Here is a 25,815-nt window from a genome sequence, read left to right as displayed (position 1 = left end):
ATAATGGGTATCCATTTGTCAAATTAGATCAGAAGCTGATATAGAGGAAAGACTGTTCATATCTCTTATGGGATTTCATCCAGCGGCGCTGATATTTTTCAGCAGACATTCATACATTTTCTGTCTCATAGATTTGATAGCCGGCTGGAGAATTCACCGTTCTGGAACGAGTGCCAGTCTTTCCCCCCATTGTGCTTTTTCTCTGCGCAGTCTTTCATTTGCTCTCACCTGTTTTTAAAACGACCCTTTCATGTCATTCACACACTAATCCCCAGCCTGTCAGAAGACCTTCATGAGTACTTTCAGTCTCAGGTTTCCAGCCTTGCTTTGAAAATGTGTCCTCGTTTTTTTGTTTGTTTGTTAGTTCAGTCAGGAAGGAAGAAGAGGGTACTATGAGATCTACTCTCCAGGATTCAGGTCCACTTCATCTCTGTACAATTTCCAAAGGAATACATTTGGATTTGGTAAACATCCTTCCCCCAAACTTCAAAGCGGCGCCGTATAAACCCGAGCACGTCAAGAGGGGTATGAGCAGCAACCTGCTTCTGCTGTCAGGAACGTGAACACTGCACCTGACAGCAGATGCAAAACAAAGTCCACATTTACATCAGATGTAAAGGCTCAAAATAAAGAACATTTTCTGGATAAGGTCAGATCCTGAAAAATGTGTTTACAAATGGAACAACTATGGAAAATATTGAAATTGACATTTTTTTAATTTTAAGTAATATCGTTTGTTTGACGGAATTTCACAAAGAACATAACCGTATGTTAATGGCACAAAACATTGCAGGAGCGGTTAGCATTCTAAAGCCTCGTTTCCACAGCAGTTCGGTCCGGTAATTGAGCATTTCCATTGTAAATAAACCCATTAAACCGTATCGAACCGTACCTCTTGGGGGCCCCCATCGGTTGTAGGTCCATTGAAAAGTGGAACGGAATGGTTGGGGCGGAGCCACTGTAGCCACCTGTTGATTGGCAGAAGATGAGGACATTTGAAAGCACTAATATAGCTCTCATTTACGCTAACGTTTCCAACTGCGGTATTCTTCCTAGTCGCCTGCAATCTTCTTTCAAACAATTCCTGCTATACACGATGTACTAAAAGTAAGGTAAGAAAAAGACGAGCTGCTGGATAACCTCCATTGTTGTGGCTTTTCTAGTCATCGCACGACAATAACACAATGACACACTAGCGGTCTACACCACGCATGAACCGCGAAAACAAACCGCTCTGTGGAATTGAGGCTTAACTGAGTGAAAACGCTCGCCAGAATTAACTGGACCGTACCGTATCGTACTACCGAACCGGACCGTTCAGTGGAAACAAGGCTTTAGAACAGAGGTTTTCAACCTTTAACAGTAAAAGAGGCATTTGGGCTTGTTTTCTACTGATCAGAACCTAGAAGGAGCCGCATTGAGTTGCCTTAGCCTTTAAGAAATTTGGATTTGCATTCATAACCTTCTGTTTGTTTTTTTTAGTAAATGTGAATGTCTATTTTTGATACGAACAAAAGCAGAAAATTATATAAAAAGACACTAGCGTCTCTCAAAAGGGATTTTTTTTAAAAGTTTTTTACTTAAGTAGCAAAAAAGCAAGCTCGTTGCTTCATTACTAGCTGAACTTCAAATGAGCATAACGTTTCTCTGTAAATTAAATCAGCCAAAAATGTTAGCTTGTTGCTGAAATAAAAGCTAAACTCAAAATTAGCCTAAAACCCCCAGTAGATAACAAATCAGCTAAAAATATTAGCATATGGCTAAAATATTGGATAAACTCCAAATTAGCATAAAAAACTAATTAGAGGCTAAATACGCCAAAAAAGCTAGCTTGTTGCTTAATTACTAGCAGAACTCCAAAATTGCCTAAAATTCGTCAGTAAACTAACTTAGTCAAAAACGTTAGCATGTTGCTAAAATAGAAGCTAAGTTCTAAATTATCCCAAAAAATTAACTAGATAGCAAATTATCTGAAAACATCAACATTTTACTAGAATATTAGCAAAACTCTAAATTAGCATAAAATTCCTCAGTAAACTAAATTAGTCAAAAACATTAGCCTGTTGCTAAAATAGAGTCCAAAGCCCTAAATTAGCCCAAAAACCCCAGTAGATAACAAGTTAGCCAAAAACCTTAGCATGTTGCTAAAATAGAAGCTAAAACTCAATTAAGCCCAATGAGGCAAATTTCCTTTGTGATTTTGGGCTATAAAAATATATAAAATATTATAATAATTAAATATATAAATATTGAATTGCTATATAAAATTGAATTGAATTAAAATAGCCTAAAAACCCAAGTAAATAACAAATTAGACAAAAACATTAGTATGTTGCTAAAATAATAGCTAATCTCCAATTTTTGTTTTTAAATTACTATTATTTTATTTTTCTTCAGGGAGAGAGCCGCTATGGAGAGATTAAAAAGCCACACGTGGGTCTGGAGCCGCAGGTTGCAGACCCCTGCTTTAGACCCTGGGTCGAGTCCGGACTCACTCTTTTCGCTGTGGTGTTTTCTCTGGTCTCCTCCCACTGTCCAAAGACATCATTCATAGATCGATTGGCTTCTCTAAATCGTCCCTTGGTGTGCATGTGTGTGTTCCTGCAACAAACTCTCACTCTGTTCAGGTTCTCAAGATGGCACAAAACAAATTAGAAAGACTGCACTTGAAGGTTAGAAAGTTAAGACTACCCTTGTCTTTCGCTGAACCTGTAATGGAATTGGTAAAGACATTGTGTTCACACTGGTAGCAAGTTTACTTGCTAGAGGTCTCTGACCTTCTTGATTAGATGGATCGCTTTACCTGGTCACTTTGCACCAATTCTGGTGAGCTTTCACACTCATCTGAAGGACTGAAGGAAACACACTTTGGTGCAAACCAAACAACCCAGAATAAAACCACCAGGTCTGTCAGAATCCTCTATGTCCAAATGAAATTGTAGTCACAGATTCAATGAATGCGATTTAGGCAACAAATTCCTGTCCACTTCCTCTCATTCAACGCACATCAAGCTTGCTACTTAACACTTGTCCTAAAATCAGTCCAAAGTTGATGCTTTAGAAAGTTGATGCGCAAAACTACTTTGAAAAGTTTTACGTTTCATAGCCACATGGAAGACACGGATGATGTTGAGAGATCAGGTTAGTTTGTTTTGTAGAGATCTACAGGCGCTGTCCGTCTTCTGCCTCATTTATTCAAATAAAAGATTGATTTTGTCCTAAAACTACAAATAAGGGCCATATTCTCCCTTTAATTCAATAAAATATCAGTTACAGAAATTTTTAAAAAGTTAAAGTTCATTTTAGACGGAATTTTATCACGTTGATCTAACAGCAGGACGCCGTAGGCATTCCAGAGGGTTAAAAAGCATCCTAAAACTACAGGTGCCTTCTCTCTTCTGCTACTTATTTGTCGTGTTGTGTGTATATTACACAATTTGAACTCCGGCTGTAGTAGAAAAACTGCAGAAACTCTTTGGCTCTAGCGAATGAGTCCATCAGAGCTACAGGAACTTAATGGGTTTTGAATCAATTGTCTTTCACCACCAACAACAAAAAGCCACTAAAATTGTCAAGCTCATTGTTTGGTTGCCAATTGAAACACTGTGTTCTACACAATGCTAGCTTCTGGTTTCACTGTAATTAGTCAGTGGGAGCCTGATAACACAATGCAGGCCTTTTGACTTTCCCCTATCCCAACATTCAATATACATGACAAGATTCTGTCAAGTGAAACGGACCACAGGATTGGTAATGGTATGTTAATTTAAACTTCAAGCCATCCTGCCCTCTTAAGCCATTGACCTCGGGGTGTATTATGGATTAGCCGTTCCCAGAACACTCTCCCCCCCAGTGGATATGTTTATCTTAACACTGACATTTCTAACCTGTGGCAATCAACCTGGGCTGAATTGTTTAATTTTGCTTAAATGGCCTTAAATAGCTTTCATTTAATTGGCAGGAGGAGCTGATGCCCCGAGCAAGGCCTTCCATCCTGGAGTTGAACAACTTTCTATCAATAACTAAATTAAACCCAGGCAGAGCTCTAATGAAGGTCTTACAGCACATCCTGAGATTATTGAAACAGGTCTCCTGTGGTAAAAAAGGGAATTTAGATCAGGCTATTACATTTTCTAAAAAAAAAAAAAATCCCCCTGTTTTTTCCTCTACAGCCAGTCACTTCACTCTCAGAGGCACAAAGACTAAAGGAGGACTGTAGATTATTATTCCTGACAGTTTCATGAAGACGAATCATTCGTGAATGTTTTGGTTTTTTATCAGCAGCTGTCACATAAGACGCACTGCACGGTTTATCTGGATGCAGTCACACATCACACGGAGATGGTGTCGAAGTGTGACAGGAGAGAGGCCTCGCTCTCTCGACAGAAAATACGGGATGCATTGAGGCTCAAAAATGAGCATCTTCTCAGATTAAATAAATTATGTCTCAATTCTTGATAGACACCACTTTGAAGTGGACTATTCTGATTTATTTCTATGTAGTTTTAAGTCCAAATTAATATTTCTAGCTTATGTGCCGCAACATTCCTGGACAACACGGACTATATCATTTTAACAATTATTCTTCTTTGCTGCGCCTTTAAGTGAGAGCTCAAAAATTTGCACCTAGCACCATAATTTTTTGATATCATAAATGACCCGCAGAAAATATGGATGACATCACATCAGGAGAAAGAAAATGAATGAGGTAAAACTCTCTCATGGGGCTAAAAAAGTTTCCACTTACAAAACCAAAACTCAAACGTTTACAGGAGGTTATGTATAATGGGATGGGCGCACGGACTACAGCTTGACGGCCATTTTGTGGCAAAGTATGACTTGACGATTTCCAAATTTTTCCACATAAAATGACTATTATGTTTAATCAATCGTCATGAAATCTAACTCACGTGCCACTAGGCTAAATCTACAATTGCACACAAAGTTTTGTTGACCTTTGACCCCTGGAGAGGTCCATCATCTTGAATTTTCTAAAAATGTTATCTTTAGTATACTTTCTTCAAATGAAAACTCTTAATAGGGATTTCACTTTATTTCCTCCTGACTCCTCGGGAATCATTAGGAAGATACTAGAGAAAAAATGTTGGAAATAAAATTCATAAATTTTGAAAAGCGTTAGCATTGCGAGCTCACAAAAGTGACGTTCCCCTGTTCCTCGCACATTTTTTATCAAAATATATTCCAAATTAAATACATGAATCCTTTACTCAAGCTGGTCAAAATGATATAATATATGACATCTAGGTACTAGGAATGTGGGCGTGGCAACAAAAAACCTTTGTTGCCAAGTAAATTCAAAAGTGTACTTTTCCCGATTCTTCTAAAAATTACATAGAACTGTTAGTTACTTACAGGTGATCAAAAAATAAAATGGTTGCTATGGAGCTAAGATGAACAGAAAAGCTGCCATTTTGAAAAAAAAATGTTGGAGCTCTGACCAGGGTGGAAGGAGAAGAGAGGGAGGGGCGAGTAGCAGCCACTCAGCCATTGGGGGCAAAGGTAGGTAACATCTGTGGACCATATGTCTCTTGCAGTTTTAAGAGATTTCAATTAATTCCTTTTGCAATTTTTATCATTTCTCTGCATTTTCATACTTTTCATTTTGGTGGAATTTTTGAGAATTTAAAGGAATCAAAGAACACCAAAGGCATGTTTTTTTTTTTTTGTTTTTTTTTTACCAGATTGTGTAACACATCTTCTATAGGTTGTGTGTAGTAAGAACATGATGGAAACACACAGTAATCCATAGCACAATTTCTTTTGATAAATAACTACTTTTTAAATTGATAATGATAAACTGCAAGCAAATGTTGGCGTTTTTATAACTCTACCCCTTCATATTCTTTATCTTTATTTTATCATCCTTCAACTTCTTGATAATTTTCCCCCTTTTTGTGCCGTTATTCCCTATCTCTAACACCTCCCTCTCTTCTTCTCTCTTCTCCTTTCCATCCTGTCCAACAAGAAATGGACACAAGCATAACTAATTTAAATAAAGTTTAGCCTTAAATACAAAAGGGTTTTTTACAAATATACACCTTGTGTATATGGCTGAAGAATCATAACCCGCTTTTGTAACAGTAAAATCTTATCTCTTTGCCTGGATAGGAATTCTAAGCTAATTCTCTGCTAATCAACCAAAGGGCACTAATGCACCACACAGAACCTCACTCAGTGCGAAGTATTGTTTGTGCCATCCTGCCTGCATTACTGAGCACTTCTATCTGGAAATCATCTTCTGTTTCTAACCCTGACTATTCTCTGCCACCTGCCCTGACCCTCGCCTGGACTCTGACACCTCTGCTCTCCTCTTGGACGGTCCCATGCTTTTGATTGACCCCGGCCCATCTGACTCTGATTTATCTTTGTGGACTTTTAGCTGTGCCTCATTCCTGTCTGAACTAATAAACCTGCTCTACGTGGAACCAGCTTTCTGCCCGTCTGTGACAGTTAGCACGAAGCTACCAGCACTCCAAAAGTAATATTTATGACTTTATAAATGCCCCTACAATTTCAAGTGTTCCAACTATGTGCCCCATACCGGTTTACCCAGACAGCTGGTTTTTCTCCTGTATCTATCACACTTCCCTTCAGTTACGGCCAAGGCATTAAACTGATTTATTTCAAACACCAGAAACACAATGACTTGCCCAGCTGAACCTGCAAAGACTAACTGTACAAACCTGGACCGCCGCAGATGCCAGACTTTGTAACTCCTTCTGAATATTTAACCATACTTGTCGTTTTGATGACACAGGGAGCAAATCACACTGCGTCTGACCTCTTCCCCGTGCCACCAGTCCTCTACGCACCCATTACCGAGCAGACTTAGTAAATTTAACTAATCTCCTTTGATTAACAAAGGACTCCCGGCTTGTGCTGCAGCAGAGACAAAGGTCATTCTTCATAATGCGATATGACATTGCTGCGCTGATTGTTGGGGCAGTGTGCTGCTGCAGCACTTGTGTGTGACCATAACGTGTGGATTTGAGAGGCAGAAGCAGTAATTGCACATCATTCATTTAGACACCGACGATGACTTAAGTACAAGGTGAATGCCTCCTGGAAGCTGGAAAGGAATGCTATCAGCATTGCTGCACATGCAGGGTCATTATTGAGGTTTGAGCCGCTCATTGTTTTTAGATTAAGACAAAGATGCAGTTTTAATATGAAAACTAATTAGCATCTTTTTGGTCTTTAACAGCTAAATCTGCCATTGAAAGAAAGTAAAATACTGTATTTTCCCCACTATAAGGTGAAAAAATTGTATATTGCGATATAAACAACTTTATTTCACAATAACAAGATATATCACAATAAACAATAACGTATATTTTCAGTTGTTATCTGAAAAAAAATGTCACCAGAAGCGCATTTTTCCGCAACGGTCGGCAGGGGCTTCTGCTAGAGCTTTTTTGTTTTTGCAATCATGGGTAAGTTAATAACCCTAAAGTATTACCCCATGTTTCTGCTGAGAAGAAGCAAGTATTTAGTAGGCCTACACTTCTTTAATTTATATTTTGTTGAGACACACAAAGAGAAGTGTGTGCGTGTGTATGTTGTGACTGTATGTTTATTTTCATCTCTACAGTCTGTTTAGATACAAAAATATGATCACATTTGTCAATCGTGGTGTTTTTTATTAAAAATTGGTTATATTTTGAAAATCCAAAGGACTATGAATGTGAATTTGTGTGTCTGCAGCCAAACACTGTAACCACCAGGAGCAATGTGTGGTTCAGTGTTTCTTCAAGGACACCTCAACTCATGGGTGGGCAAAGTGGGAACCGAACCTGCAATCTTCCAATCAGAGGTCAACTGCTGTACCTCTGCCCCACAGCCACCCCATTATTACTGTGAGATGTTGTCATATCTCCACTTATACACCTTCAGTCACTTTAAATGGACCATACCACGCTTTTCTTAAGCCTTTCAGAGAAAACTATATCCATATATATATATATATATCCATCACTACACTGGTTCACACACAAAGACAACCATCATCTCCATGACTGTGCACGACCCGAGAAATTGGGTAGAGTTGAAAGTTCTTAAAGAAGCCTGGGGTCTAAAGTAATTGGAAGATATTGAGATCACTGATCACTGTTAGTTCTGCGGAGAAAGTGTGTGTTTGTGTTGGCCTGGAAACAGTGCTGACAGCACAGGCATTTCCTAGAAGGGGCTGTTCTCACTTTGTGACATCAGCTCGTGAGAACCTGGTCCTTTACGTATTTTGGAAGGGGCTGGTGCTCCGAGTGCAGGTTTTTAAAAGGTTTATTCAGAAATGCGTGAATGGATCAAAATTCCACTTAGGGGTCCTTTATAGTGAGGATCGAACATTATAATACACTGAAAAGCTCAAAAAGTTGATTTTTGCATAGTATAGACCAGGGGTGTCAAACTCATTTTGGTCAGGGGGCACATTCAACCCATCTGATCTCAAGTATGGCAGACCAGTAACATAACCTATGGTCAACTTGTTATCTGTAGCTTTGTTTTTTTGTCAATTTTTCATGGAAAGCTCAGCAATCCACGTCAATTGTTCTCTTTGTGACGACATTTTGGTAATTGTGATGTCACACCTGATCATTGTTATAGCAACTTAACAGCCGTGCGGATGGCGGGGAACCAAACTCTGCATCTGACCCAGACATGGCACGCGCCTGCAAAGATATCCTGTTCATGTTCTGATCTCTTGTCCTGCCAGTTTTCATTTCCCTTTGCTTCCCCTAGTGGCAGAATTGCACATTGCACCCATTTATTTGAAGAACCATAACTCGCCACAAGATAAGGCTACAAACTTGCTTTTTTTTTCAACATCCTTACATTTTTTCTCTTCACAACTGTGCCGGATTGAACCGTTTGGCGGCCCTTATCCGAGCCGGATATGTTTGACACCCCTACCATAGATTATCATAACTTGTCTCTCAGCCTTCATAATCGTACTCTTGCTTCAATATGTTACCAGCACGAGCTAACATCGTTGATAATATGAAATGATCTGGAGGGCCGGATTTGGCCCCTGGGCCTTGACTTTGACACATGTGGTAGAAACCCTTTAAAGAAATGTCTGTCTTTCTGCAAATTTTAATGCTGCAAAAGTCACTGCTTTGTTATTTGAAACAACAATAATGAAATTCTGATTAAAAATATGTTTTTTTGATTTATTCATAATGAATGTTAAAACAAAATTAAAACATATAGTTTTAAAAAATTAGGATGTAAAATGAAATAAGTTAATAGAAGAATTATTAATATTCAAAACTCTGTTCACTTATTTTGTAAGCCTTAGTCTTAAGTTCTATTAGGCAAATATAAATCGTCTACATTCTGATTTTTTTTTTTTTTTTAGATTTTAAAGACGGAATAGGAATATCCCCTAAAGGCCTGTTGTGTTTTCTCTTCCCAATCAATGGTTTGTTTCAATAACAGACAGAAAAATTCCGCCTCATTAAAGCCAGTCCTGTCTGTTCGGCGTTCCGAGGCGATGTGGAGTTTGATTTTCATCAGCGGCTGACACCGAAACACCGAAACGCTGCATTTTCACAAACACATTTGACTCAGGCGCAGTCGCACAGACAGCTAGTTGACAGGGAAAGCATCTGCAGCTGCGTTGAGGGCCAGAGACGCCGCAATCAACTGTGTTTGCAACCAGGTGTCAGAACTTCGCTGGTTCAGACTTGCATGAATACGTGAAGCTTTCAGACCGCCAGAAGCAGTCGTGGGGTAAAGTTGATCCGACGTAGCCCTCTGCTGTTGTGGAGATCCGAGCTCCTTCCTCTAAAACACACCTGATTTATTTTTTATAGTGAGGTGAGTGCTTAGCAGCCTACAAATGGAGCGATCAAAGAAATTCCTGCATTTACCACATTCTTGCCCCTCTGCTGTTATGGTTTCTCCCTCTGCCCGTTGCCTTTTTCTGCTTCTTGCTAATAGGGCTCCATAGGGGCTCAACTGTGTCTGAGAAATGCCATTATGACAGATCACGCTTTTGTTTTCAGCAGAAAATGCTCTAACACATTGATTTTTTTTTTATCCCCCAGCCATGTTTGCAAAATCTCACAGGCATATTTGTTTACGGAATTCATTTTTATGTGGCAACAAATCAGACTGAATGTTTTTTTTTAAGCCATTCTCGCTAACAATGCAAAAAGAAAATCATTACAGGTAATGTCAGATTAAAAAAACTATTAAAGCCACCAGCAGTGTTGTATGGCCCTCAGCTGCCATCCGTCCACCCTGCTCCCTTTTGACCGACCCCCACTGGCTGCTACACGCCCCATCAAAGAACACCTTTTTTTCACTTTTCTATTGGTTTTATCTCCATAGCAACTATTTTATTTTTTGGTCACCTGGAGGTGACGAACAGATCTGTGTCATTTTTAGAAGAACTGACAAAAGTAAATTTTTGGATTTCCTTAGCAACTGAGGTTTTTTTTTATTTTTTTATTCAATGGCCACAACTTTACTAATATGTTAATTATGTTTTTTTTTTCTTTTTTTATGTACTGAATTTTATTTTGTGGGAAAATTCAAGATGGTGGCCTCTTCATAGGTCAAAGGTCAACAAAACTTTGGTTCTGCCTGTAGACCTAAGTGCATTCACTCAGGTTGGGTTAAGGCATCAAGTTTGCATCTGCCCCCTTCTTTTGACGCGCGTAAAATTTCCTCCTTGACGTTCTAGCCAAGGAGCTACCACAGAAGAACATTATTCGTTGGCCACATCATGGAAAACACGGATGATCTTGAGTAAGTATGTCTTAAGGTTTTGGCGCCTCTCTCAGTGCGGTGTACCTCACTCGTGGAGCTATGGCTAACGGCCGTTTACAGCGCTACTTCTGCCTATCTAGGCAGCCGTGGTGGAGCTGTAGGGCCGTTATCCTCTGATCAGAAGATTGCAGGTTTGATTCCCGCCTTGCACGCTCATGTGTTAGGCAAGACACTAAACCCCACCTTAGCTCTGGTGGAAGGTATATAAGTGTGCGCCATTTACCATATCTGTGGCCCAGTTTGAGCATTAACCAAAGAGGGGAAAAATAAAAGTTAGACTGGTGGATCTTTTGATTATTGTCTTAATGAAAATAGGAAAAACATTATAAGTCTGTGGAGATAGAGCGATCGTTAAAACGACACCCATGGCGGTGGTAGGTTGGGCCAACCGCCGGCAGGAAGGCAGAGCAGGCTCTGCTGCCCTGTGACTGGCAGTCTGGGCAGTAGACCTCGCTAGCTCTGCCAGGCACCTGGGTATAGTGACGCTCGCTTTGTCCACCGGAACCTGAACAGCGGAACTTGCTAGCTCGCTACACTGTCCACCGGGCGGCAGGCTAGTGTAGTGATTGCTCCATCTCCATGGTCTCTGTGATGGGACGGTGACCTATCCAGGGTGTATCCCATCTTTGCCCAACAGTAATTGGGGCAGTCTCCGGCAGTGAGCGGCCATATTGAATTAATGCTTCTACCCTTTAATTTAGTCACTGAATGGCCATAGCTGTGTCCCTGATTGGTTGACGCACCACCTAAACCTTGCCGCGCCCAACGCCGAAATCACAGCAAGACGCCAGATCGCTTTTGTACATTGACTTAACATTGAAACTTGTTGCTTCTGCCACGCCAGCCACGTCTGGTGTGAATGCACCAAATATCTGGTGGTATGGGTGTTAAATGTCATGAAGATCGCTTAAACAAAAATCTTTCTCACAACAAAAAAACGCCAAATTTCCCATTTAGCCAAAAAATGGCTGCCAAGCCGTACTTCTTGAGGCAATCCCATTATCATATCGAAACCTTCTAAGGATATTCCCGTTTTGGTTTCAAAATATGTTTTTTAAGCCCTATGAGATATTTTGTCGCCATTGATTGTGATGTCATCAGTTTTTTGGTGAGTCATTCACTATACCCCAAATTCATTTCATCGGGTAATAGGTGGTGCACATTTTGGTGAGTTTTGAGTATGTGTTACATTTTCGCTCATAGGCAAAGTGATAGTTAGCACCCTTGCAAGCTAATTTGTTTGTAAAGCTACTTAGCCGCAGTTGTCTGTAGAGAAAGGAAGAGAAATATCATTTGAATAAGCTTTTAATCAGTGGAGACATGATTCAGAGGAGTAAGCCGCTGCTGCTTGCAACTGCAGGACACAATGTCCTTACAATGAAGAGAATCTGTCACTCCGTGGTTCAGGCGCCAGCGAGGAAGAAATCTTCCTGACTTGGAAGACGGAGACAGCAGGAGAGAAGGTGCACCTGCGGTGCCGCTCGCTTCCTGAACGGCTCCAAGGAGATGAGAGGTTTCGCCACATAAAAAGCGCTAAAACGACGGATGCCCCCGCGTTAGCAAAGTCAGCCCTCGTTTCACTGATGCCAAATGGTCCCATGAGGGAAAGTAATGAATTCCATCAACTCCCACAGCATTTTCAGGTATTTTTAAACATTATATTGTTTTTATTCCTTTTTAACAGCTTGCCCTTTTCCGAAGTTCACCTGCTAATTAATTCAGAAATGTCTTTTTATCCGCAAAAAGACTCATCATTTGAGAGCTAAAACTATTTGCTGCTAAATATGACTCAGCCAGGTACAGTTTCATAAACAAACACATTTTTAGAATAAACTGACCCAAAATTTCTTTCTTAAAGGATAATAAAACAAACTAGTATATATTTTCAAAATTTAAAAAGCAGAAACAGTAAAAAGTCTCAACCTTTTGCTAGCTTTTTGCTGCTAGAACTTGATAAGACTTTGCTCCATGGTGGTTGTTTTGTCATCTGTTACAGAGGAAGAGAGAAGTCTGCACTAACATGAGTAAAGGGAGTGCGTGACCTCAACTCGACCTTTTTAGGGAGTTGTTTTCTGCTTTGCTGCACACGTGGCTAGAAAGCAGCACATCCACTAAATCACGTTTTGAAACAAGGTGAATGACTTCCACCGACACGAGAGAGGTGGAGTTTTTCCTACTGCTGCATAAAGGGAAATAGATGAAAAAAAGCTGAGACTTAGAACCTCATCTACGTCTTACCCTTATGGGTTAGTCACAACTGCCCATACGGGTGGATATGAGTTGCCGATAATAGACAAACCTGTACGGGGCTCGTAGGTGGCCCCATGAAATACGAAGGTCGTGGACGACTTGATGAGCCAGACGAGCAAAAATGATCACGGGTGAAGCCAGTGATGTGCAGGAGGTTATTTTTTGTACATGTGTCAAAGTCAAGGCCCGAGGGCCGGATCCGGCCCTCCGGTTAATTATATCCAGCCCTCCAGATCATTTTATTTTATTATTATTAATTTCCCGATGTTTTATTGCACTTATTTGTAACTTGTATAATTTTGACAAAATATATTTTTATGGAGAGTAAAATCTTGAAAGTTATTTAAGCTTTAAGTTGATTTATTCTGGAATAATATTCCTTCCTGTTATTCATATTTATGCTAAAAGGTTACGGTTTGGAAGTTTTAAAAATGAGCATTCTGCTAGATTTTTATACTAATTTTTAAGATTGTTTAGGCTATTTTGGAGTTTAGCTAATATTTCAGCAACATGCTAGCTAATTTAGCTAATTTAGGCTTTTCCTTTTAAGTTTTTTTTTTGGGCTGTTTTGAAGTTTGGCTAATATTTACAAGCTAGCTGCTTTGGCTAATTTAGGCTTATTTCTGTGTTTTAGGATATTTTGAAGTTTAGCTATTTTTTCAGCTAAAGGCTAACTGTTTTGACTAACCTAAGGTTTTGTTTTTTTCGGGGGGGTGGGGGTGTAATTTAGATTTGGCTAATATTTTAGGTCGCTATCAGCTTCAGTGTTTTTAGCTATTAATTTCACCATCTTCAGCTGCCAAATTCAGCTTACAGCATTCACACTAGCATTATTGCAGGTAATGCATTAATGCTAGTTAATAATTATGTTAAAAAGTTACATTTTAAAGTTTAAAAATGTTATTGTTCAATAACTGTTTATTCTGTTCAGCCGGTGACCTAAGTTGTGTTTTGGATTTTGGCCCCTTTGTGTGATTGAGTTTGACACCCCTGCTTTATGTGCAGCCTGTTTGTTTTCTGTTCTATTCAATGGCGTCCTACGGACACTTGTGTCTCACCTGTACATACATGCAGCAGTTCTTACAGCTCTTACACCTTACAAACAAGTAGAATGTGGTACAACATCATAATCGGTACTTCAAAAGTGTAAGCAACTTACTTGTCCCTGTCAAATAAATACTTTAAAACACACAGACAACACGCACAACAATCGTTTTTCTCAATAACACTTTTCAATGAGCCTCAAGGGAATTGTAAGACACACCTGCTCTTCCCATAAGATGTAACTTGAACCGTCCTCTCTACGACCCTCTAAGGACCCACAAAAAACAGCTTTAAGGTGGCCAGGATGTAACAATTACCAGAGTGTTGCTTAAATTCTATTGACTGGACTGAGCTGAATCTTGATGATCCCCCATATCTGAGACTTAACGGCACATTTTAAATAGAAATACACGTGTCATAAGGAAGGTCATTTCTAGAAATGGCTGCTCAATTTGAATGAACAGAAAGTTAACGAGAATTAGTCGCTCATAACCTGCTGTTTAACTCATAAATCTCTAGTGTTGGAAACGTTACTTTGAAAAATCATTTAGTCAAATGTTTACTCATTACTTAGTCCAAAAACATAGGGACTCGCACTACCTGATACTAGCATATGTACTCATGGTTGAAAGAGACTTGAAGCAAAATATCAAAACGATGCAAATCTAATGAATCTTGCTCCAGACTTTTTCTTTCGCAGCTCTATTCCAACATATGAAGGGTGTCATAGATTTCTGGCCAGACACAAACCACATTTATTAATTTCTTTTTTTGTGATCACTTTTCAAACAGTTAGCACTTCAGTAAATCACAAAAAAGACACAACCTTTACGTCACTGCCAGATCCGAGTCCCTGATTAGTGAAAGTTCAACTGGTTTAACTTTCAATCTGTGTTCTGTGGCCGTACGGTTTTAAGTCACGACCAAAAACTGACTATGAAAACTATAAGTCGTAGTAAGGCACAAACTCACAGAAGTACTTCAAATAATGTGTTTTAGATTTCTCCGTTCTTATCTTCTGGTGTTAGGTGCCAGAAACCGTTGTTCTAACCCCGGTCAGATCAAGTTATGCATCCACAAGAAATCAAGAATGGAGATTTTCCTGAGTTTAATCTTCTATACTCACCAAATATGTTTACCTTGTCTACTTATCCACAGTCACCGCCATTGTCCACACACCTTCTCGTGCCGCCGTGTGCCTCCATCCCATTAATCCCTGCTTAATTAAAACTTTGACTTGATCCCTCATGAGCCTTTTCAGAGTTGCCCATCTTATAGACACTATAAGACAGTCTAGCTTTTTAAATCCATAACAGATTTTTGTTTCAACAAAAGCATTTCATTTACCTTAGTTTGCTAGATGTTTTGCTTTTTGCCTCACACTTTGAGCCAACCTAGTTTACGAATTTCCCGCTTAGTTGTTGCGCTTTAGTTTAGCCAATTGGATGGACGTTGGTGCGGTTGCACGAGAGCTTCACGAATGTCCATAGACCCTAAAACAGAGGACAGCTCAACCCCTCCCCCATTGTGTTCCAAATAGGAAGTACCCCCTGGCAGCAAGAAGGCCAAAATCCCATAGACTTCCATTGAGAAATAGGTATTTCTCAGTCATTTTACACGTCAGAATAACCATTCTTGCTCTGATACATTCTCTTTAACATGTCCATTCAAATCCTACTTTTTTTTTTTTTTTATTTTCTCTTTATCCCAATTTATCTAAGTTATAAATTGACCAATCAAATGCCTCAGTAAAAAAATGTGCCCGCCTCCAATGTTTAATTGACAGCTTCTCCTGAGCTTGCTTAGTGGTGGGGGACTTTATGATTGATGACAGTAGTTCCTCTAAAAACGTGACTCAGACCAACTTGGACTAGTTGCTGTCAACGAGTTACAACATGGGGGTAGATGTCTAGAAGTGACGGAGAAGGCTCTGGCCTGTTTTCGCAAGGTATTTTCTATCAACGCCTTTTAATCTCCAGTTCATCTAAACTGTCAATCTAAATGCTTTTTTTTTTTTTTCTTGGCGTTTCCGAGCTTCCATTTTTGAAGAAACCTTCAAAAAAATTGAGCCCAGTTAGATGGAGGTGTGGTAAATTTGTTGGAGAAATGTTGGGTGAGATGGCTGTGTTGCATAGTGAAGCTAGGTTCACATCTCCTGACAACCCGATGAAAGCGCAATGACATAAGTTCCAATGAAAAGTCAGTGCAAATGTGCTTTTTGAGCTTCTGCATTCAAAAACATCACATTTAAGGATAGCTACGTTTTTGTTTCTTTGACTGCTTTCATGCTCTACGTACAAGACGTGTGGCCATTGAACATTAGTTGAATATTAAACCCGGTTAAAGATTGACCAATCAAGGAAAAATCGATGGCGTCCTTTTTAATTCAAAGAAGTACCAACCATTTGTAAAATTGATCATGAGGAGAAATTAATAATTCTGGTTTTGTGTCCGACCGGAATTCTATGACACCAAGTCTCTCATATATCGGAATAGAGCTTTGAAAGAAAAAGTCTGGACCAAGATTCACAAGATTTGTACCACTTTGACATTTCACACTAAGCCTATTCCAACTGTAGGTGGTGGACATGCACTTGTAAACAATAGAAAAAGAAGAAGAAGCCCCTCCCTGCTTGTCCATTGTGAACTTTGTGGATGCAAGTTTAGAATATTCAAGAATGCGTGTTACATTCCCGGCATCACATGATTGAGGGGAGTCTCCATTGAGTGCCATCAGGCAAAAACACTCTCTGCACTTGACAAATTTAGACAATAGGCTATTAGCAGCACTTGAAATCAGGGAGTCATCATCGAGGCTTCGGATGCAGCTGTAATTGTTCTAAATTGAAGAAGCTTCCACAGACACGTGTGTGCGTTTGAGAATGGAGACGGTGAAGGCAGAAGAAGCCGGTGCGCAGCTGAAATTTCAGAAGACCGAATTAAACATGCAAATTTCTTTCATCTGCCAATGCACTTTTATTAAAAAAAAATAAACTAAAAAGAATATTGAGCCCACTTTGGGAGAAAAGCAGTTCTGCACATACTGATTGCAAGGAGAAAGAGAAGAACTGGAAACAGAAGCCTTTCCAGCATTCGTCAGATGCTGTAATTCCTCAGCCATGTTGTGAGTCAGAGGCTGGCAACAATTACAAGGACAGAGAGACACAAACACACACACACAGATAGCACTTTATTGGTATTCTTGATCGACAGTGTTATGCTTCAATGAGACTTTCACATTAAGTTCCAATTGTGATGATAAGAAGTGCAGCAGATGAGAATGTGTCCTAAATTCATCTTCCCGTGGGGATTAGAAAGCTGTTCTTGCATCAATCTGTAGGAAAAAAGCCTCCCGGCAGAGAGAATAAAAACTCCACCAAGCAAAGCTCGGCAGGAGCTCCAATCAGAGGACATCAGTGTGTTTGAGCACCTTGTGTTACTGAAGTCTGACCGGCGCATTAGGTCGGGCCTTTCAGACCACAGCGATTTACTTCAACCCATTTACTTTCTGGCAACGCCGACATCGTCTTCATTTGCACAATTTCACAGTGAGATATTCGTCGCTCGGAGGCATCTGGCCTCTTTCACTCAGCTGAAGCGAGTCGCCGCCGCTCCCGTACGTGCACTGAACAGATTAAATCAAAATGAATACACTGCAGGTTGGATTTGAGACCCTTAAAGGAGCGACCTGATATCTCAACAAATTATAGCATAACTACATTGGTCCAATAACTGCTGGATGACACAAAAATATGACTGCACAATGACATTTTCTACCGAACTGGAACAACTTGCAAATGTTGCAGGGAAGGTAATTCTGTAGATACGGAACAAGAAGAGATGAAAGCAACTGTCTCCATGTGGTGGTGGTTAAAAGGGTAATTCAGTATTCTTCACGCTTTGTTACAACAGTTTCCGATGCACCTTCTCAACCTTTTAACCTTTTTACAGCATAGCTATAGCCAACACATTCTCATCTACAGCTCATCACATATTGCCGATTGGTTAAGGACCCCCCCTTTTTAACATTGTTTTAGGTGTTCAAAACTTTTTGACGTGCTGGCTGTTTGTAAAATCAATAGTCTGCAACCCTCGGGACGAGGTACCGGATGTAGACTGGTCCTCAGGACATGTCTAGCACTGGCACCCTAACCCAACACTGGACACGGTACTGGACACAGTACCAGGTGCGGTACCAGATGCAGTACCGGTTCGCATCCAGTACAGCGTCCAGACCTGGTACCATGTCTTGTAGCGCATCCGGTACCGTGTCATACCGGAAAATCAAGGGTCCACAACCCTCCGGCCTTGAACCAAATGCGTTGCCGGACGTGGACTGCTCCTTGAGACGCGTCAAGGTCAAGTACCGGTACCCAAACCTAGTACGGGTACCCTAACCCAGCATTGGACGTGGTACCTGATGCAGACTGGTCCTCAAAACCTATCCAGTACCGGTACCCAAACCTAGTACCGGTACCCTAACATAGTACTGGTTCGTATCAGGTACAGTGTTCGGGACCAGTACCACATCTGGTACCACGTCCAATGCCGGACTAGGGTACCGATACTGAGTTTGGGTACCGGTACTATGCGCCCAGAGCACTAGTCCACGTCAGGCAACGCATCTAGACCAAAGCCCGAGGGTTGCGGACCCTTTATTTTCCTGTATGACACGGTACCGGATGTGGTACGAGACACGGTACCGGCTCTGGACACTGTACAGGATGTGAACCAGTACCAGGTTAAGGTACCAGTACTGGGTTAGGGTACCGGCACGCTGGACTAATTCTGGTTCTTGGCCTGGAGGTTAGGGACCCTTGATTTAATGGGAACAGCCAGCAGGTCTTAAAATGACGATTTGGGGACACTCAAAACATAAATTTTTGACAGGGAGAGTTTCTTAACCAAACGTCAGTATGTGACGAGTTGGGAGTGAGAATGAAGGGCTTTATCCCCAGTTTGACATTCTTTCAGCTAGCGTAACTCATCAGACCTTTACACAATTAGCGTAATTCCAGCTAATTCTGAAGCAAAGAAAAGCAGTTTTGCATTGATATGCATGACTACAGTAGTAAAGTTCTTAGGCAATCAATATAAATTAGTTAATTGTGTCACATATGCAACGCATACAGTAACGAATTTCTAGCTCAATCCATGTAAATTAGCTGAGTCTGTTACATAGAAAAGCGACTTTGCGCTATCATGCATCACTTTCTGTTCATGAAGGCCAAATCTGATTTGCTTCCCTACCCCTACAGCTTCTCCCTGTTCCTACATGTATCCGTCCAACCAGAGAGTTATGGGAAAATAGTCTCTTCGAATCCGGACGTTACTACTGCTGGTTGACATCATGAATAGTCGCTGGTCATCTACGTTGGCTTGTATCTGCCAGCGCTAGGAAAATACATGTCATCGGTTTTAGAACTTTAAAAGTCATGCTGAAACAAAAAGTCATTATCCATCCATCTTCTTGACCGCTGTGTCCCTTTCGAGGTTGCGGGGGTGCCGGAGCCTATCCCGGCTACTGAAGGGCGAAGGCGGGGTACACCCTGGACAGGTCGCCAGTCTGTTGCAGGGCCTCAATCACACACCCATTCACTCTCAGACACACCTAGGGGCAATTTAGAGTCACCAATTAACCTATGAAGCATGTTTTTGGACGGTGGGAGGAAGCCGGAGTCCCCGGTGAAAACCCACGCATGCACGGGGAGAACATGCAAACTCCACACAGAAAGGTCCCAGCCGGGATTCGAACCGGGGCCTTCTCGCTGTGAGGCGAGAGCGCTAACCACTTGCGCCACCGTGCAGCCCCAAAAAGTCATTACTTACATTTAAATATAAACTTCTGTGCCTTAGAGGACAAACTGCGTGAAGAAATGCGAATCTTCCTTAAGAAGAAAAGCTGCTTTTCTCCGCGGCAGAATCAGGTGATTCATGTTAATCGCGTAAATGGTCAAAGAGTTACAGTAAGTCACATAGCGAGTGTTCTTTTGGCATCAATGGCGTTAACACCAGTGCTTTAGCTCCTGATTTTACATTGATAAACTTGAAGTATTTTAATTGTATATTGTGTTCTTGTTCCTATTTCTATGCTTAGCTCTTAGCCTATGGATGCTTTTGCACTAGCATGTTTCATGAGTTCATTTTCTCTGGCAAGTGAACTATATAGCAATAGGTGATTAAAAACTAACAAGAAGTAAAGAAGAAAGAGGTTACAGCTTAAAAAGATTAAAAATAAAAATGTCTTGTCTTTAAATATAGTGCATTTAGAAGGCATGGACCAATTATTATCTATTATAGTCAAAGGACTTGTGAGTTTTGTTTTCTTTCTGATAAGTGCCAGCGTCAGGCAAGGCTGGCTTCTAGTGAAAGTAAACCGAACCATCATTTTCTGATCATTGTAGCTCAGTCTTCCAGAGGGAACGGGTGTGAGAGACACCTGAAGAAGAATACAAACATTGATGAAAGTTGAGCTGAAATTTAGCTTAATTGCAGGGGTGTAAGTCAACAATATAGAGCCTCAAGACTTTTTGTATTTAAAGCCTTGTTAAAATCTACCACTGGTGGCTAGATTGAAGATGATTTGGGGGGAGAAGCCTTTAAAACATTATAAGTGTTATTAAACGGAGTCCTAAAAAGGTCATTTTTGATACTGCCCATCAGATGTCAATAAATGTGAGGCAGATCATGCACAGAGATGTTAAGCAGCAAATTCACCATTCCTTACCAGAGTTTTAGCTCCAGAGTTGACATTCTTTTGACTATTGTTCTGCAGCTTTGCACTAATATGCAACACTTTACAGTAGTAAATTATTAATGAAACCCACATTAATCATTTGATTCTGTCGCAGAAAGAACCGTCTTAACGCCATTTTACGTATTGATGTAATGAAGAATATGAAAGTAACTTTTCTCCTTGTCAAAACCAATTAGGGGTGCAGCAAAGAGTCGACCTAGTTGATGAATTTATGTATATTTCTATTATTTAACCAGATTGATAAGTCGAAGCAAGTTGTTAATCAAATCCACCTATACAATTCAAAACACTCCGAATTTTACAGACGTGACCATACAGTGTAGTAGAATGTTCTAATAATGTTACATTTGAATTAGTTTTATGTGGAAAAACAACAGTGGGTTGAACTTTATGAAAGTAAAATGTGGATTGATTTGACATTAATTCTTGTTTATTTACACTATCGTAAGATCGTATCTGCTACCTGTCTAGTCTGCCCAATTGTATCATTTAACTGATTTATTTTCTCAAACATTTTCTTTTGCTCTGGGAAAAATTTTCAGCTATTGTTAGGATACATTATTTTACAATCACTGAAGGGCTTGCTACGCCAGGTAATTTCCAAAGCCACAACATAGCGAGCTTCTGTCACTGGATTTAGCCATTTTTGTAAACATTATCTGTAGTCAGCCTCGTTGGAGTTACAGCTTGTTATGCTTTTACCTCATTTTTATGATTTGTAACATAGTAATAATATATATTGAATTCTTTTAATGTTGCCTTTACCTGCACAAATCAGGCACATGACTTTATCCAGCCCATAAAGTACGACAAAGTAAGCATTTCTCCACTTAGCCTGGAGCTCCAGTGTTTATGTTCTTTATTTGCTGTTATTTTTAATTGTTAGTGTGTTAACGGTTAAATTGTTATCCTATCCATATGTTAAAGAATTTGTGTTTAAGCGTCACCGGTGAAGCGTCACATCATTTACACTTCACTGCTATACATTTTTACGTATCATCAAGCTGATTTTGCCAGCCTCAGTATCCATTGGAATTACTTTATTTGCGAAAACGGTTGAAGGGTTACTCTAGTTAAAAGTACGTCAACACTAGAGCTAAAGCTTTGGCATTAAAAGTTTAAGGTCTTAAATTTTACAGATCCAAAGGTTTGAAGATTTTTTTTCTTCCTACGTGATGCATTGGTGCGTTCTCTCGTTCTTTTCCTCCTTAACTATCCAATTTCCTGTGTACTCTACGATCCCAACCGTGCCGTTGCTAGAGGGGGGGCGCGATGACTAATGCTAATAACCTCCACTCCACAGAGCACACCTCATCTTGTGCAACAACAGCGTGTCTGTTTTCGGCGCTGAAAATTGCCCTTACGGTACGTCCCACATCTTTACAATGAATCATCGCCGGCACATCTTGGCTCCCTGTTTACCTCAGAGATTGCATCAAAACACAGGATCCCATTGTCGGCGCTATAATGCCAGCGCCGCTCTGTGATGAGGCTTCGGAGGATCAGATGGTGAGGTGTCCTCACTCATATTTCATTTTGTGCCCTTTTATTCCAGCCAGGCACCTTGTGTGTGGGTAAGATGCAAGCCCAGATCTGACTCACACGGGGGCCGAAATGAGGGGGGAATTCGTACTGTAGCTGTGCATTTGCATTTGTGCATACGTGATGTTTCGGATCACCTGCGATGTGGTGCAGGCTCCTCTTAATAAACTTGATAATAAATCCAATAGCATCCTGTCAGAGTTTATTTTTTCGGCAGTGTTGGGACTCCGTATAATAAACGCACGTTTAATAAGCTCCTCTGTCAGAGGAGAGCTGAGGGAAGAAAAGAGTTCCTGACACCGGCTAAGCCCCTGAGAACTCCCAGCTGCAGAGGATTGTGGGCCAGGGAGCGCAGGCCGGTGCACAGCTCCGATGATTATCCCGTCCCTGACAAGCCGCATGGCATGTGGAGCATGGAGTTTCTACCTCTCAATTAGCGTCTCCGCAACCACACACAGGGGGGTTCGGGAGGTGCAAAGGACTAATGCGTGCAGAGAGGATAACAATGGCCAGGGGTTGTCAAAATGATTTTCCCCTCATAAAGCCATCACGCCGGTTCTGTGGCGGCCCCATCGAATGAGCCAATTAAAAATCAATTAATAAAGCTCAAAGTCTTTGCAGTGGCTAATGGACTTTGTGCTGGGATTGATAAGGCTCCGAGTTGCTGTTGATGCTTTCATACCTCCGTCATTATATTTCAGCGGTGTATTCATAATCGGGTTGATCAGGAGCGGACAGAAAGCAATTTACCACAGGTTATAAGTTAATTAGCTTTCACCTTGTGTCCTGTTCCCACATGCAACTTTGTAGTGTTTGTAGTTTTGAGGGTGCGGCGGTGTGTGAAGAAGAAGGTGGTCAATGTCAGGGACGGTCCTCCGGCTCGACCTGCCTTTTAACGGTGAGCTGGAAACAAGGCTGTGAAGTCCAAATAGTGCTTTAGCAGCAAAATTGCTGACACAGCAGATTCCAGTTAGGCTGCCGTTGGGCTGTGTAAAATGTAAAACCAACAGGTATATGTCTAAACAGCCAACTTTGTTATTTTCTGTTGTACCCATTTCCTGCTGTAAACCCCAAGAGGTTGTGGGTTTGAAAGTTTTGTTTTCTTGTCTTAAAGTCCCACTCCATATATATATTTTTTTATTGTAAAATTGTTTCCAGTGATCTTTTAAATATGATTATCAAGTTTTTAGCCAAAATCAAAAAGTCTTTGTTGTATTTTGAGGCACATTTTATGCAGTAACTCATGAAATGAGAAACACAACCCAGAAATGTATTTTTGGGTTGTGCGGGACTGTTGACACAGAGCAACCCCGCCCCCTTCCCCGTCACCAAGAGCCATGTTTGCACGCTTATGGCTAAGCTTATAGCTTTAAGCTAACATTAGGAGCGCAAAAATAATAATTTGCTACAGCACGAGTGTTGAACGCTCATCATGTCTCTGTAAGTGTGAGTGGGCCATGGTGCGTTTAGGGGGAGGGGAGACTTTGGCACGTCCATTTCATTAGTCTGAACCTCTTCTAGCATCCGCTTTTTGGATCCACGCGACTTGACTGAAGAAATACTCAAAAACACAGTTTTAGTCCTAAATTATTTTAAATCGGTCCTACACTATTAGGAAAGATGCTACAAGAACCCTTGAAAACACAAAAATAATTTCCATTAGAGTGGGGTTTTAAGTCCATTCATCCATTTTCCAAACCCACCTAACCCTTAATCACTTGAGATTTAGCTCCTTGCAGTGAATGTGAATCCAACACAATATAAAGCTCAGAAAAAGGGCTTTATGCCATTTACTAAAATAAATGTTGCATATTGTGCCTACCCTTGCCTCAGTTCCACTGACTTTAATTGCATGAACAGTCGGAGTGTTTCTTTTTGTGGCTAGCATAAGGTCCGGTGTAATGCTGCGTTGACATTTGTGCATCAAAATTGCGTCGTATGCCTCTGCATACTCAGTTGGAAGAGGCATGGTGCGAAATATCAAAGAAGTAAAAATCTTGCAAATCTCGCTACAGCCCTTTTTCATTGTATGAAAGACTTGGTGTTGTATAATTCCAGCTGGACATAATCCACAATTATAAATTTCTCATTTGGCGCTTCCATGTTTTGAAAAGAATGCTTCTCATACATCACTACCAAATCCAAGTCCCTGATTGGTGAAATGTTTAATATGCCTTCAGTAGCATTTTGTGCACAGAGCTCAAAAACTGACTTAAAAACTCAAAAAAGACTTTTGAAGCCTGAAATGCATATATATTCATGTTACATAGATTTTTCATTTGAAATGGCCGCTTGAATAGGCGTTACCAATGGTGGTCTACACATAGCATTAGAACATTTTTAAAGCATTTTTTGACTACTTTACAGTTTCCTCTAATAACTTGATTTAAAAACTGATTTTTATGGAAATGCTTGATATCCATATTTTTAGTACAATCCCAGTTTCTATTTTTACTGATATTTTTCACTATATTACACAATAATTCTACAATACAGTTGTAACTGTACAAATAAATTAATTTAAACGTCCTACAAAACTTGAAATCAAACCGTCTCTATGTTTTATAACCAAAATCTAACATGTATAGGAAAAAAAATGTGTACAGTGGTCCCAAGCTTTGTTGTGGTTCTACATCCTTATTGACTAATTTGTCCTATGTCTCCTGTATTTCAGTTTGCCAGAGTTACATAAACCTTCAATCACGATCAGATTTTCATTTATACATACAGTATCCCCCCCTTATTCGCGGGGGTTAGGAGACCACAGCGAATTCGCGAATAGGGAGAACTATCCTGCAGGCGAAGAAATGTCTGTTTCCGATCCATACTCATCAAAAACACTTCTGGTCATGCATTTATTAAAGAACATTGGAGTATTGCTCAACAAATGGATGGACGGACAGACAGACAGATATACTGTATCTATATATCGTATATATACATATACTGTATATATATCTACATATAGAATATCGATATATACATTGTATATGTTTGTATATATAATATAAATATATATATATATCTACATACAACATATAACTATATATACTGTATGTATATCTATATACTGTGCATATATCTATGTACATACATATATATGTACATTGTGTGTGTGTGTATATATATATAGTTAGAGAGTTTAAGCGGGAGAGAAAAGTGTGAAAATGTTCATGTATGTCTGATAAAAAATATACATGAAGTGTGTAGAGGGCAGTTTTACAACCTCAAAGGTCTGTAATTCCGCATCGATGATTTGACCTGTGAGTGTAAATCTCTGGTGGTAAAGGGTTAAAGCCGATGTTAGTGGCACAAATGAAGCTTATTTAGTTGGTAATGGGCACCAAATTCTGTCCAAGAATAGTAACTAAAACAAGATGAAAATCATTAATGAAGAGCATTAATCACATGGTAAAGGTATATTAAGA

The 25,815-nt window shown here is 40.1% G+C and overlaps 1 long non-coding RNA gene across 3 annotated transcripts in view; it reads left to right on the top strand.

The window, feature by feature from the left end:
* Nucleotides 1–25,815, top strand: part of LOC118598053 — a 185,284-nt gene that overhangs the window by 131,244 nt on the left and 28,225 nt on the right. For 2 of the 3 annotated variants that reach the window (XR_004947127.1, XR_004947129.1), the window contains one exon: nt 365–640. The exons of the other annotated variant lie outside the window; for it this stretch is intronic. This is a non-coding gene — a long non-coding RNA (uncharacterized LOC118598053). Of the gene's footprint in view, nt 1–364; nt 641–25,815 lie in introns of those variants that run through there. 3 annotated transcript variants of the gene reach the window in all.

Source organism: Oryzias melastigma, linkage group LG23 (genome assembly GCF_002922805.2).
Source record: "Oryzias melastigma strain HK-1 linkage group LG23, ASM292280v2, whole genome shotgun sequence".
Classification (NCBI taxonomy): domain Eukaryota; kingdom Metazoa; phylum Chordata; class Actinopteri; order Beloniformes; family Adrianichthyidae; genus Oryzias; species Oryzias melastigma.
This window is presented reverse-complemented; position numbering and strand designations above follow the sequence as displayed.